The sequence below is a fragment of the Rhinatrema bivittatum genome, chromosome 3 (assembly GCF_901001135.1).
Source record: "Rhinatrema bivittatum chromosome 3, aRhiBiv1.1, whole genome shotgun sequence".
In the NCBI taxonomy this organism is placed as follows: Eukaryota; Metazoa; Chordata; class Amphibia; order Gymnophiona; family Rhinatrematidae; genus Rhinatrema; species Rhinatrema bivittatum.
The window spans coordinates 154,032,791-154,044,990 of NC_042617.1; positions in this window are offsets into that span (position 1 = coordinate 154,032,791).

Sequence of the window (12,200 nt, forward strand, 5' to 3'; positions counted from 1 at the left end):
ATCATATCCCCCCTCAGTCGTCTCTTCTCCAAGCTGAACAGTCCTAACCTCTTTAGTCTTTCCTCATAGGGGAGTTGTTCCATTCCCCTTATCATTTTGGTAGCCCTTCTCTGTACCTTCTCCATCGCAATTATATATTTTTTGAGATGCGGCGACCAGAATTGTACACAGTATTCAAGGTGCGGTCTCACCATGGAGCGATACAGAGGCATTATGACATTTTCCGTTTTATTCACCATTCCTTTTCTAATAATTCCCAACATTCTGTTTGCTTTTTTGACTGCCGCAGCACACTGCACCGACGATTTCAGTGTGTTGTCCACTATGACACCTAGATCTCTTTCTTGGGTTGTAGCACCTAATATGGAACCCAACATTGTGTAATTATAGCACGGGTTATTTTTCCCTATATGCATCACCTTGCACTTATCCACATTAAATTTCATCTGCCATTTGGATGCCCAATTTTCCAGTCTCACAAGGTCTTCCTGCAATTTATCACAATCTGCTTGTGATTTAACTACTCTGAACAATTTTGTGTCATCTGCAAATTTGATTATCTCACTCGTCGTATTTATTTCCAAATCATTTATAAATATATTGAACAGTAAGGGTCCCAATACAGATCCCTGAGGCACTCCACTGTCCACTCCTTTCCACTGAGAAAATTGCCCATTTAATCCTACTCTCTGTTTCCTGTCTTTTAGCCAGTTTGCAATCCACGAAAGGACATCGCCACCTATCCCATGACTTTTTACTTTTCCTAGAAGCCTCTCATGAGGAACTTTGTCAAATGCCTTCTGAAAATCCAAGTATACTATATCTACCGGTTCACCCTTATCCACATGTTTATTAACTCCTTCAAAAAAGTGAAGCAGATTTGTGAGGCAAGACTTGCCCTGGGTAAAGCCATGCTGACTTTGTTCCATTAAACCATGTCTTTCTATATGTTCTGTGATTTTGATGTTTAGAACACTTTCCATTATTTTTCCTGGCACTGAAGTCAGGCTAACCGGTCTGTAGTTTCCCGGATCGCCCCTTGAGCCCTTTTTAAATATTGGGGTTACATTTGCTATCCTCCAGTCTTCAGGTACAATGGATGATTTTAATGATAAGTTGCAAATTTTTACTAATAGGTCTTAAATTTCATATTTTAGTTCCTTCAGAACTCTGGGGTGTATACCATCCGGTCCAGGTGATTTACTACTCTTCAGTTTGTCAATCAGGCCTACCACATCTTCTAGGTTCACCGTGATTTGATTCAGTCCATCTGAATCATTACCCATGAAAACCTTCTCCATTACGGGTACCTCCCCAACATCCTCTTCAGTAAACACCGAAGCAAAGAAATCATTTAATCTTTCCGCGATGGCCTTATCTTCTCTAAGTGCCCCTTTAACCCCTCGATCATCTAACGGTCCAACTGACTCCCTCACAGGCTTTCTGCTTCAGATATATTTAAAAAAGTTTTTACCGTGAGTTTTTGCCTCTACAGCCAACTTCTTTTCAAATTCTCTCTTAGCCTGTCTTATCAATGTCTTACATTTAACTTGCCAATGTTTATGCTTTATCCTATTTTCTTCTGTTGGATTCTTCTTCCAATTTTTGAATGAAGATCTGAATGACCGCTGTTCAACCATGCTTTTTCACCACTCTGGTCCCTGACGGCCTACCTCCACCATACTCCTCCTCCAAGAAGGCTGTGGACACGCAGCCCCACATTGGAGGTACGACTGTTCCAACAATCTGGTGCCAGGTTCCACACCTCCTTGACGACGAGTCTACCCCTTTTTCCTACCAGAGATCCACACCATGTCAGAATACATAGAGGAAAATCTACAAAAGGGCATCATTCTATGGTCTTCCTCCCTGGTGGGGGCCAGCTTCTTCTTTATTGGCAAGAAGGACAGTATCTTCCGGCTGTGTATCGATTACCGTGGCCTGAATGCAATCACCATGAAGGACCGGTACCAGCTACCACTCATAGCAGAACTGTTTGACCATTTACATGGGGCGAAAATATACTCCAAGCTGGATCTCCATGGGGCCTACAGTTTGGTCTGGATATGTGAAGGCGACAAATGGAAGACAGCATTCAAGACCAGGGTCGGCCGCTACGAGTATCTGGTCAGGACGTTTGGACTCTGCAACACTCCTGCTGTCTTCCAAAACCTAAGGAATGACGTTTTCCTCGACCTTCTCAACGACTGCGTGGTTGTGCACTTGAATGATATCCTGGTGTTTTCCAAGGATCTACAGTCTCATTGCCAGGATGTCACTAAGGTGCTGCAACGGCTGCGGGAGAACTGCCTGTATGCTAAATTAGAAAAATGCGTATTCGAAAAGGAGGCTCGGCCTTTTCTAGGCTACATAGTCTCCAACCAAGGTTTCCGGATGGACCCAGTGAAACTTAAAAGCATCCAAGACTGGCCGCAACCCAGCAGCTTGCGGACCCTCCAGAAGTTCCTGGGCTTCCCAAACTATTACCTCAGCTTCATCTGGAACTATTCCAAATTGGCCATGCCACTCACAGCCCTAACATGTAAGGGAGTCAACAACAAGCAATGGCCCACCGAGGCTGTGGTGGCTTTTCAAGCTCTCAAAGAGCCTTTCTACAGAAACCATGTCTCCGACATCCGGATCCAAGACTTCCTTTTGTGGTGGAAGTGGATTCCTCATCCGAAGGAGTAGGAGCGATGCTCAGTCAGCACGATTTCCTCTGGAACCTTACACCCCTGCTCCTTCTTCTTCAAGAATTTTTCCTCAGTAAAGCGAAACTACGCCATTGGCAACAAGGATCTCCTACTGATCAAACTTGCATTCGAAGAGTGGCATCAGTGGCTCGGAGCCCAACACCAAATTACTTCAGCAGTTCTATTGATGGCCTAATATGTGCAAAGATGTCCGGGCATACTTGGACTCTTGTCTAGTCTGTGCACAACACAAAACTCTGGTGGGACGCCCTTGGGGGCAGTTACATTCCCCGAGGAACCGTGGACACATATATCCACTGACTTCATCGTGGATCTTCCAATCTCGCAGGGCAAGACTATCATCTGGGTGGTAATTGACCACTTTTCGAAGATGGCCCACTTCACGGCACCCCTGGCCCTACTTCGGCTCCCCAATTGGCCCAACACTTCGTGCAGCACATCTTCCACTTGCATGGGCTTCAAAGGCACATTACTTCAGATTGGGGTACCCAATTCACTGCGAGATTTTGGCAGAACCTGTGTAAGAAGTTTAACATAGCCCTAGACTTCACGACCGCTTACCACCCCCAAGCTAACAATCAGGCTGAGTGGACTAACCGTTCCCTAAAGCAGTTTGTGAGAACCTACGTTAACACTCGGCAAGATGATTGGGCTAATTTCATACCTTGGGCTGAGTTGTCGCATAACTCACATCCCGGCGCGGCCACAGGAGCCTCGCCATTTCAGATCGTCTATGGCAAAAAGTCGCTTCCACCGCTGCCACTGCCTTTGTCCATCCCATCTCTGGCAGCTCAGTTGACGGCCAAGAAGTTAAAACAACTGTGGATTCATACCCAATGTATAATTAGGCAAGCAGGCTTGATGACCAAGAGGTTCACAGACCGTCACCACGGCCTGGCATCCCAATTCCAATGAGGAGAGAAAATTTGGCTCAGCACCTGCTACATTCGCCTAAGGGTGCCATCCATGCATCTGGCCCCCGCTTCATTGTTCCCTTCACAGAGCTCAGACAATTGGGACCGGTGATGTACCAACTACGACTACCCCTTTCATTAAAAACACGTAACTCCTTCCATGTCTCTCTTCTTAAGACCCTCATACTCTCCTGGCCCACATAGAGAGTTCCTGATCCGCCGCAACTGGCCACTGAGGGCGACGCTATCTATCAAGTGTGTGAGATCTTGGATGTTCTGAGACGAGATTGAAAGTGGGAGTACCTTCTATCCTGGGAAGGATATGGGCCAGAGGAGAATTCATGGGAACTGGCTTCCAACATTTAGATAAAAACTAATCAGGCAATTACATGCAGATCATCCAGGGAAACCCAAGCCTCCAGGAGGAGGGTCTAGAGAGAGGGGTATTGTTACCCTGCCAGGTGACCGATTCCGCTTAACTTTTGTCGTGGGCAGCTGACAGGGTTCTGGACTCCCCGGTTACGGTCGGACCCCGCTGCCATCACCCCGCAGCTGGCCTATCTCCCCTCCAGCTGGCGGCACAATGGAATGCCCCACGCTGAATCTGCACAGCATACTGGCCGTCCGACGCCGCCAGCCACAACCGGCCCCTAAGCATGCGTGCCGTTCCATTTGATTTAAAGGGCCAGTGGTGGGTAAACCTCGCAGCTCTTTTGGATGACATCATTCTGCAGGGACTATATAAGGATAGTCCCTGTACACTGCCAGTGCCTTGGCAACAAGACTCCTTGCTTCTGCAAGTTCCTTGCTCCAGAAAGTTTCCTGTGTTTCTTGAGCTTCCTGAGTTCCGTGTTCCTGTGTTTTGGACTGTTCCTGAGTTCCTGTCCTGTCCTCTTCCTTGGACTGACGCCTGCCTTGACCTTTGCCTGGACACTGACCATGAGTATCACCGCTTGCCTCGACCCTTGCCTAGACATCGACCACAGCAACCCCACGTAAGTCCAGCCAGCCCCGGTACCCGAGGGCTCATCCTAAGGGGAATGTGGGCTGGTAGTGGTGAAGCTCCAGCGGGGTTTCTGCTCTCCTCTAGCCTCGCCTGCTGATGGTGGGAACTTGTGGGGCTTCCCCCCACAGATAATGACAACTCCCCTCGGTCCAAGGGTCCACAATCAGAACAGAGGAGGAATGCCTTAAAGGCGTACCAGAATGTGGAGGATGCTGGGGAAGTCCAAAAACACTATTAAAGCAAAAGGCACAGAACCTGGAGGGAAGCTGTGGCTGGTGGCCTATCAGGGCTGGTGCTAGCTTTTTTGCTGTCCTGTGAGAACAATTACTGTGATTCATTTAGTCTCTGTCCTGGGACCGTCAAATAAAGCTCAGCTCCTCTGTTCTTTTGTAAATATTCAGAGGGATAGCCATGTTACAGGCCGATGGAGCGCACTGTTAACCCGCCCTTGGACGCGCGTTTTTGACTCGCTAGCGTTACCCCTTATTCAGTAAGGGGCCGAAAACTCGCGTCCAATCCCCCGAACCTAATAGCGCCCTCAACATGTAAATGCATGTTGATGGCCCGATTAGGTATTCCCGCGCGATTCAGAAAACAAAATGTGCAGAAAAGCCGCACATTTTGCTTTCAGAAATTAGCGCCTTCCTTCTTCGGGCACTGGGAAAGTGAACAGAAAAGCAGTAAAAACTGCTTTTCTGTGCACCCACCGACTTAATATCATGGCGATATTAAGTCGGAGGTCCCGAAGGGTAAAAAAAATTAAAAAAAAAAAATTTGAAGTCGGCCCGCAGCTGTCGGGTCGAAAACTGGACATTCAATTTTGCCGGTGTCCGGTTTCCAAGCCCGTTGCTGTCAGTGGGCTCGAGAACCAACGCCGGCAAAATTAAGCGTCGGCTGTCAAACCCGCTGACAGCTGCCGCTCCGGTCCAAAAGGAGGCGCAAGGGACGCGCTAGTGTCCCTAGCACCTCCTTTTGCCTGCTTTTACCGCCGGGCCTCATGTAAATACAGAATCACGCACACAGGAGAGTGGCCTGTGCGCACGCGGACTTTACTGTATCGGCCCGTAAGTTTGGTGTAACAAAAATGACAAGAGGCGGGTGGCACCTTATAGACTAACAAATTTATTGAGGCATGAACTTTTGAGGATAGACTCATCAGATGCATGAAGTGGTAGAACAGGAGGTGAGTAAAATATATGGAGATGGGGGGGGAGGGGGGGAAGAATGGAACAAAGAGAAGGCACTGAATTAGGCAGGGCAGGATGTGTAAAGAAGGTGTTAATAGCATTATTTTCCAACCTACTAACACCTGAGGTAAGTGTGAAAGGACAGAATAAGCTGATAACAGTTAAGTTCATAGATATTTGTAGTGTGCCATGAAGCATCATTTCTGTTCAGACTTAGCATGATCATGTTAAATTTTTTATATTGTATAAGTGGATCTCGTGGATAAGTCGAGGACAGTTTTTGGCTCAAAAATTAAGAAATTTGCTATGACTCATGGATAAGTTGAGTCTATGCCTGGCCATTAACCTGTGGATAAGGTAACCATATTTTTCAAGATTAATTTTAAGACTTAAGTTTCTCAACTTATACACAAGTATATACGGTAGTTGCTGGCTGGTAACGCCAGAAAATAAAAATTGAAAACTTGGATTATAACTTGTTGTGGTGTGCATGTGTGGGGCACCCTGTCAGTCGAAACCCAGCCAAGTGGGGATATGGAGGGACAGGGTTTATAGAGGGGAGATTTTAAATAGGATCCCCTGTCCAACTCAGGAAGAGCAACCTAACTCACTGCCTCTAGCCCAGGTCCACATCACCATCTGCATGACCCAAATTGTTGAACTCTGACACTTAGTTGTCCAATGATGTCAGAATTTCTCAACAAAATTTCCAATACTACTGGACAAACTCCAGACACAACAAAACAAACTCCTGATTTCCAGAAGGAATTACACTACTAGGCTTCTTCTCACAAGGGACAAGAATCTTAAAGGAATGGGCTTTCATCCTGTTCTTGGGCAACCTCTTTCCTCTTCCACTAGGAAGAAAAGGTGGAACAATTTTCATTCCAAAAATAAAAAGATTTTTAAAATGGAGAATCAACTCACTAGTCCTAGAAGTGGGTTAGCAGGTATTCTCTGTATGAACAGCAAAGATCTAACATCTGGCCTACAGGAGAGAAAGATGAAAAGCTCCTGCTCTTGAACTATTACAGCTCTCTCTTCCATTCTTTCTTCTGACTCTGAACTCTAGGGTCCACTCAATAACAAAACTTGGAATGGCCCATTGAATCAACCTCCAGTGGGAGGAGTTATGGAAAAAGGGAACATTCCTCTGACCAATTCTGCCTCATATGTCCCTTCTAAAAGGACACACTGTTTCAAAAGGATCCCTTGGGACCCTTATACTAGTGAACCTTCCAGGTCCATTGTGTAGTCTGCTAGATAGATCCTGTTACATGAGCATCTGCATTTCCACTATGACTTCTCATTATCACAGAAGATGCAGCCTGCCAGACAGAACCAGTCAATTCTGTCACCATAGCCTGTGTCACGGTAAGGCAGGCTGGATTCTGGCATTTCCACCAGCAGGGGAGGTATAGGTCTTCAAGGCCGAGCAGGACAAGGTCTTCTGCCTGGCCAGTCCCCTTCCCCTTGGGTTGAGCCTGCAGGTTCCAGGGGCCAATAGAACTTCCTTAGAGTGGTAGTAGTTGTTCTAGGTCAGGGCTGGAGACAAGGCTGAGATTGAAAACAGGCAGGAGCTGGAGATGAAGGCTGGAACTGGAGGCAAGGGCTGGAGAGGGAAGTGCCAGTTGGAACAGAGGGCCCACTGAAACAGGGCCACAGAGAGGACTGGACAGGACTAGACAAGACAAGGAATATACAAACACAGAGAAACAGAAATCAAGGCAAACAAAGATACATATAAGTTAGGCGAGATGCAAGGCGGCAGGTGGCTATAAAACAAGGAACAGCTAGAAGGCCCCAAGGGCTGCAAAAGAAAGTAAGGCTAGACTAGAATGGCCAATAGGCCACAAGATAAAAGCAAGAGGGCCAAGAAGGCCAAAGGGCAAGGAGAGAGGGCCAAGGAGGCCGCAGGGAAAGGTAGGAAGGCCAAGGAGGGTGCTGAGCAAGGCAGGATGGCCAAGGAGGCTGCAGGGCAAGACAGGAAGGCCAAGGAAAAATAACTCATGCTATAGGTACACGATGTTAGGTTCCATATTAGGAGCTACCACCCAGGAAAGAGATCTAGGCGTCATAGTGGATAATACATTGAAATCGTTGGCTCAGTGTGCTGCGGCAGTCAAAAAAGCAAACAGAATGTTAGGAATTATTAGGAAGGGAATGGTCCCTTTGCTCCATGGTGAGACCACACCTTGAATACTGTGTACAATTATGGTCGCCACATCTCAAAAAAGATATAGTTGCGATGGAGAAGGTATAGAGAAGGGCGACCAAAATGATAAAGGGGATTGAACAACTCCCCTATGAGGAAAGACTAAAGAGGTTAGGACTGTTCAGCTTGGAGAAGAGACGGCTGAGACGGGATATGATAGAGGTGTTTAAAAATCATGAGAGGTCTAGAACGGGTAAATGTGAATCGGTTATTTACTCTTTCGAATAATAGAAGGATTAGGGGCACTCCATGAAGTTAGCATGTAGCACATTTAAAACTAATCAGAGATAATTCTTTTTCACTCAACGCACAATTAACTCTGGAATTTGTTGCCAGGGGATGTGGTTAGTGCAGTTAGTGTAGCTATGTTTAAAAAAGGTTGGATAAGTTCTTGGAGGAGAAGCCCATTACCTGCTATTAATCAAGTTGACTTAGAAAATAGCCACTGCTATTACTAGCATTAGGAGCATGGGATATACTTAGTTTTGGGGTACTTGCCTGCCCTGACCTCGGACTGTATGGACATGTCCTTCTTGCCAGCTTCTTTCTTCACGGATACCTCGCCATCAGAGGACTGCGCCTAAGCCCATCTGGCCCCAGCACCCAAATGCTCAAGCTGTGGGGAACTCGGTGAAGTCCCTGTTAGGCCTCTGCACCAGCCAAGTTCTGCCCGCCAACTATGAGGACCTGCAAGGATCCTCCCTGCAGGTGGTGCCAACTTCGCTTCAGTTGAAAGATCCACAGACACAACACCTTTATTCAAACCATCTGCAAAAATTCCAAAATGAGCGGGATCTTGACCGAACAAGGAAGAACACTTCAATCCTCATATCAAGCCTCAAACACTTGCCAAACCCGCACATAGACCAAGGAAGTGAAGACCTTCCTAGCTCTTAGAAAAGTGGAAATCACTGCCAGAGTATCCACGTTTCAGCAAGCGAGGCCTTTCAAGGACCATGCTGTAAGACAATATTGAATCAATCCTCGTGAAGAACAGGACCTTACAGCAACAGATCCCTGTGCACTGGAAGTCAAAGGGGCAATTCTGCCAGGAACCACCGCAGATCTGCATACCACGGTCTCCTGGGCCAATCTGGAGCAACCAAGAACACTATCCCTCTGTAGCATTCGATCCTCCAGATTAATCTGCCCAACATGGGCCATGAAGAAAAGGCGTACAGCAATTTGTCTTCCGGCCACTCCTGCACCAATCCCCAATGACTTCGGATCTCTCCTGTGACTGAAGAATCACAGAACATTTGCATTGTGAGAAGTTGCCAGCAGGTCTAGAAATGGGAGACCCCAGCAATCCAGAATCAGCTGAAACTTCTCGTTTGATAGCGACCATTCTCCTGGGTCCAGGCTCTCCCTGTTTAGAAAGTCTGCTCTTACGTTGTTTATTCATGCTATATGCAAGGCTGAGATCATCTGGAGATGTAGTTAGGCCCATTCTGTAATTTGCCTATTTCCTGCAACATTTGTTGGCTCTTGGTTCCTCCCTGCCAATGTATCTAAGCCACAGTCATTGCGTTGTCCAACATTATCCAGACCACTCGACTCTGCTGCCTGCTGCCGAACTACAAACAAACCAGTCGGACTGCCCTGGCTTCCAAACAATTGATGTTCCAGAGAGACTCTTCTGCATCCCAGTGCCCTTGCGCTGTCAGCTCCTGACAGTGAGCTCCCCAACCGTGGAGGCTCACATCTGTCATCAGTACTAGCCAGTCCGATGGTGCTAGGGAAATTCCCTTCCTTAGATGACCTGGCTGTAGCCAGTAGGTGGAGCTGAATCAAATAGTCCAGAGACTGCGGGTTCCAGCGAGACAACAGGGAGCACTGAAGAGGACGCATATGCGCGCTTGCCCACAGTACCACTTCCAGGGTTGCCGCTATTAAATCAAGTACCTGTAGGTAGGACCATACAGTTGGGTGAAGTGTGTTCATCAACAGATGTAACTGTGCCATCAACTTCTGAATACAAGCTTCCGACAGGAAAACCTTGCCCTACTTCATGTCGAACCAAACCCCAAAGTATTCCAATGACTGAGCAGGCTGAAGACTGCTCTTGACCAGGTTCACCACCCAGCCAAGCTCATGCAACAGGGACATCACCTTGCGTATCACCAAGTGACTCCCATCCTCTCAATTCTGCCACAACTACCACCATTACCTTGGAAAAGGTCCTGGGAGCGGTGGCCAGACCAAAAAGCAGTGCCCGAAACGAATAATGGCTTCCCAGAACTGAGAACTACAGAAAACGTTGATGCTCTAATCAAATGAGAATGTGAAGATACACCTCGGACAGGTTCAAAGAGGTCAGAAATTCCCCCAACTGCATGGACATTATCAAAGAGAGCAAGATCTCCATGCGAAAATGCGCCATTCACAGATGACAATTGACACCTTTGAGATCCAGAATGGGATGAAAGGATCTCTTTTTCTTGGGCACAATAAAATTAATTGAATATCACCCCGTATTTTCTTGAGACACTGGCACCAGAATCACAGCCCTCAGACTAAGAAGCCTTGCCAATGTATCCTCCACTGCTTGCTTCTTCTGCGGGGAGTGGCAGGGAGAGATCATGAACACATCCAGGGGAACACTGCAAAACTCCAGCACATCTCAGACTCGTATCCCCCTCCATGACTCATTGATCCAATGTGATCGCAACCCACCTCTGATAGAAGGATGCCTCTCTCTCTTCTATCTCTTGTTCCCGGCGGTAGATCGGAAAACCTTCATTGGAGGCTCAGGAGGTTCCACTACCCAAGCCCGTGCCCCTTCTGGGCTGTCTGGGACAAAAGGACTGAGACCTACCAAAATGCCAGATCCTCTATGGTGTCGAAAACGCTTGGATCCCCTAGCATGACCTCTCATGCTAAAGGAGATTGGTGTCTGCTTCTTATCCTCTGGTAATTGAGGAACTGGTGATTCACCCCACTTACTAGCCAGTTTCTCCAACTCACTCCCAAACAAGAGCGAGGCTTTAAAGGGCAATTCGTAAGTTTAGCCTTGGAGGTCGCATTGGCTGACCAATTTCTCAGCCATAACTGATGCTTGGCTGCTATTACTGAAGCCAACCCTCTGGTTGAGGTGCGAACCAAATTTCAGCCTGCATCTGCCAAGAAGGTGGCTTCTGTATCCATAACTGCCCTGGAATTCACCCCAGAGTCATCAGCCCCTTGAGAGAGAGGTAGACAAGAGCAAATCACCAGGGAACAAGAAGAAGCTATTTGCAAAGTCATTGCCACTGCTTCAAATGCCTGTTTAAGGATAGTTTCAATCCTCCTATAGGGTACATCCTTCAAGGCTGCTCCGCTCTCTATGGGGTTAGTCATCTGCTTGGAGACTGCACAGACAAGTGCATCAATTTTCAGAAAACACAAACGCTCTCTCATTAACGAATCCAGAGGGTAAACACCTTCCAATACCCAACCTCCTTTGAAATTGTCCTCTGGTGCGCCCTACTCAAGATCAATCAGTTCTTGAATGGCCTCCATCACAGGGTAAAAACAAGAGGCTTTACGCAGAGAAACCAAAATGGCATTCTTCTTTGGCTCAGACATGGAATTTGCCCCAGGTACTCCCAGCATATTCAAGGTCTGGGAAATCAGAGCTGGCAGATCATCTCGATGGAAGAACCGTAGCATAGTCCTATACGGTTCTAATCCTGGAGGAATTTCACCATCCTCAGGAGAGTCAGGATTGGCGTCATCATCCATGCTATCCAGATCTCTATCAGGCAGTCCCATTGCTGCTCTAGGAGTACTCCAGCACTTAATAGTAGGTCCAGGCAAGGTTCTCACCTGCGACTCTGCCCTAGGAACATTAGACAGGACAGAAGACTGCGCCTGAAGAAAGGATTGCAATCCTTGCAAAACTATACTTTTTCTTTATCTTTTGTACTGTGACTATTTTTCTCTCTCCAACGTTGTTCTCAAGATATTTATTGAATGTATAATAAAAAAAATTCAATAAATAACAAAATTTAAAACTCCCCAAAATCTTGTTCTAGTCCATTCAAAGCAAGAAGCCTGTGAAGGAGTTAGTTGGATCAGTAAATGGCTAAGGGATAAATGGAGCATATAGGAAGGACAAGGCCATAGCAAAAAAACTAACAAGTACATTTTAAAAGCCCTATATGCGTGAATTATGGGGATTAC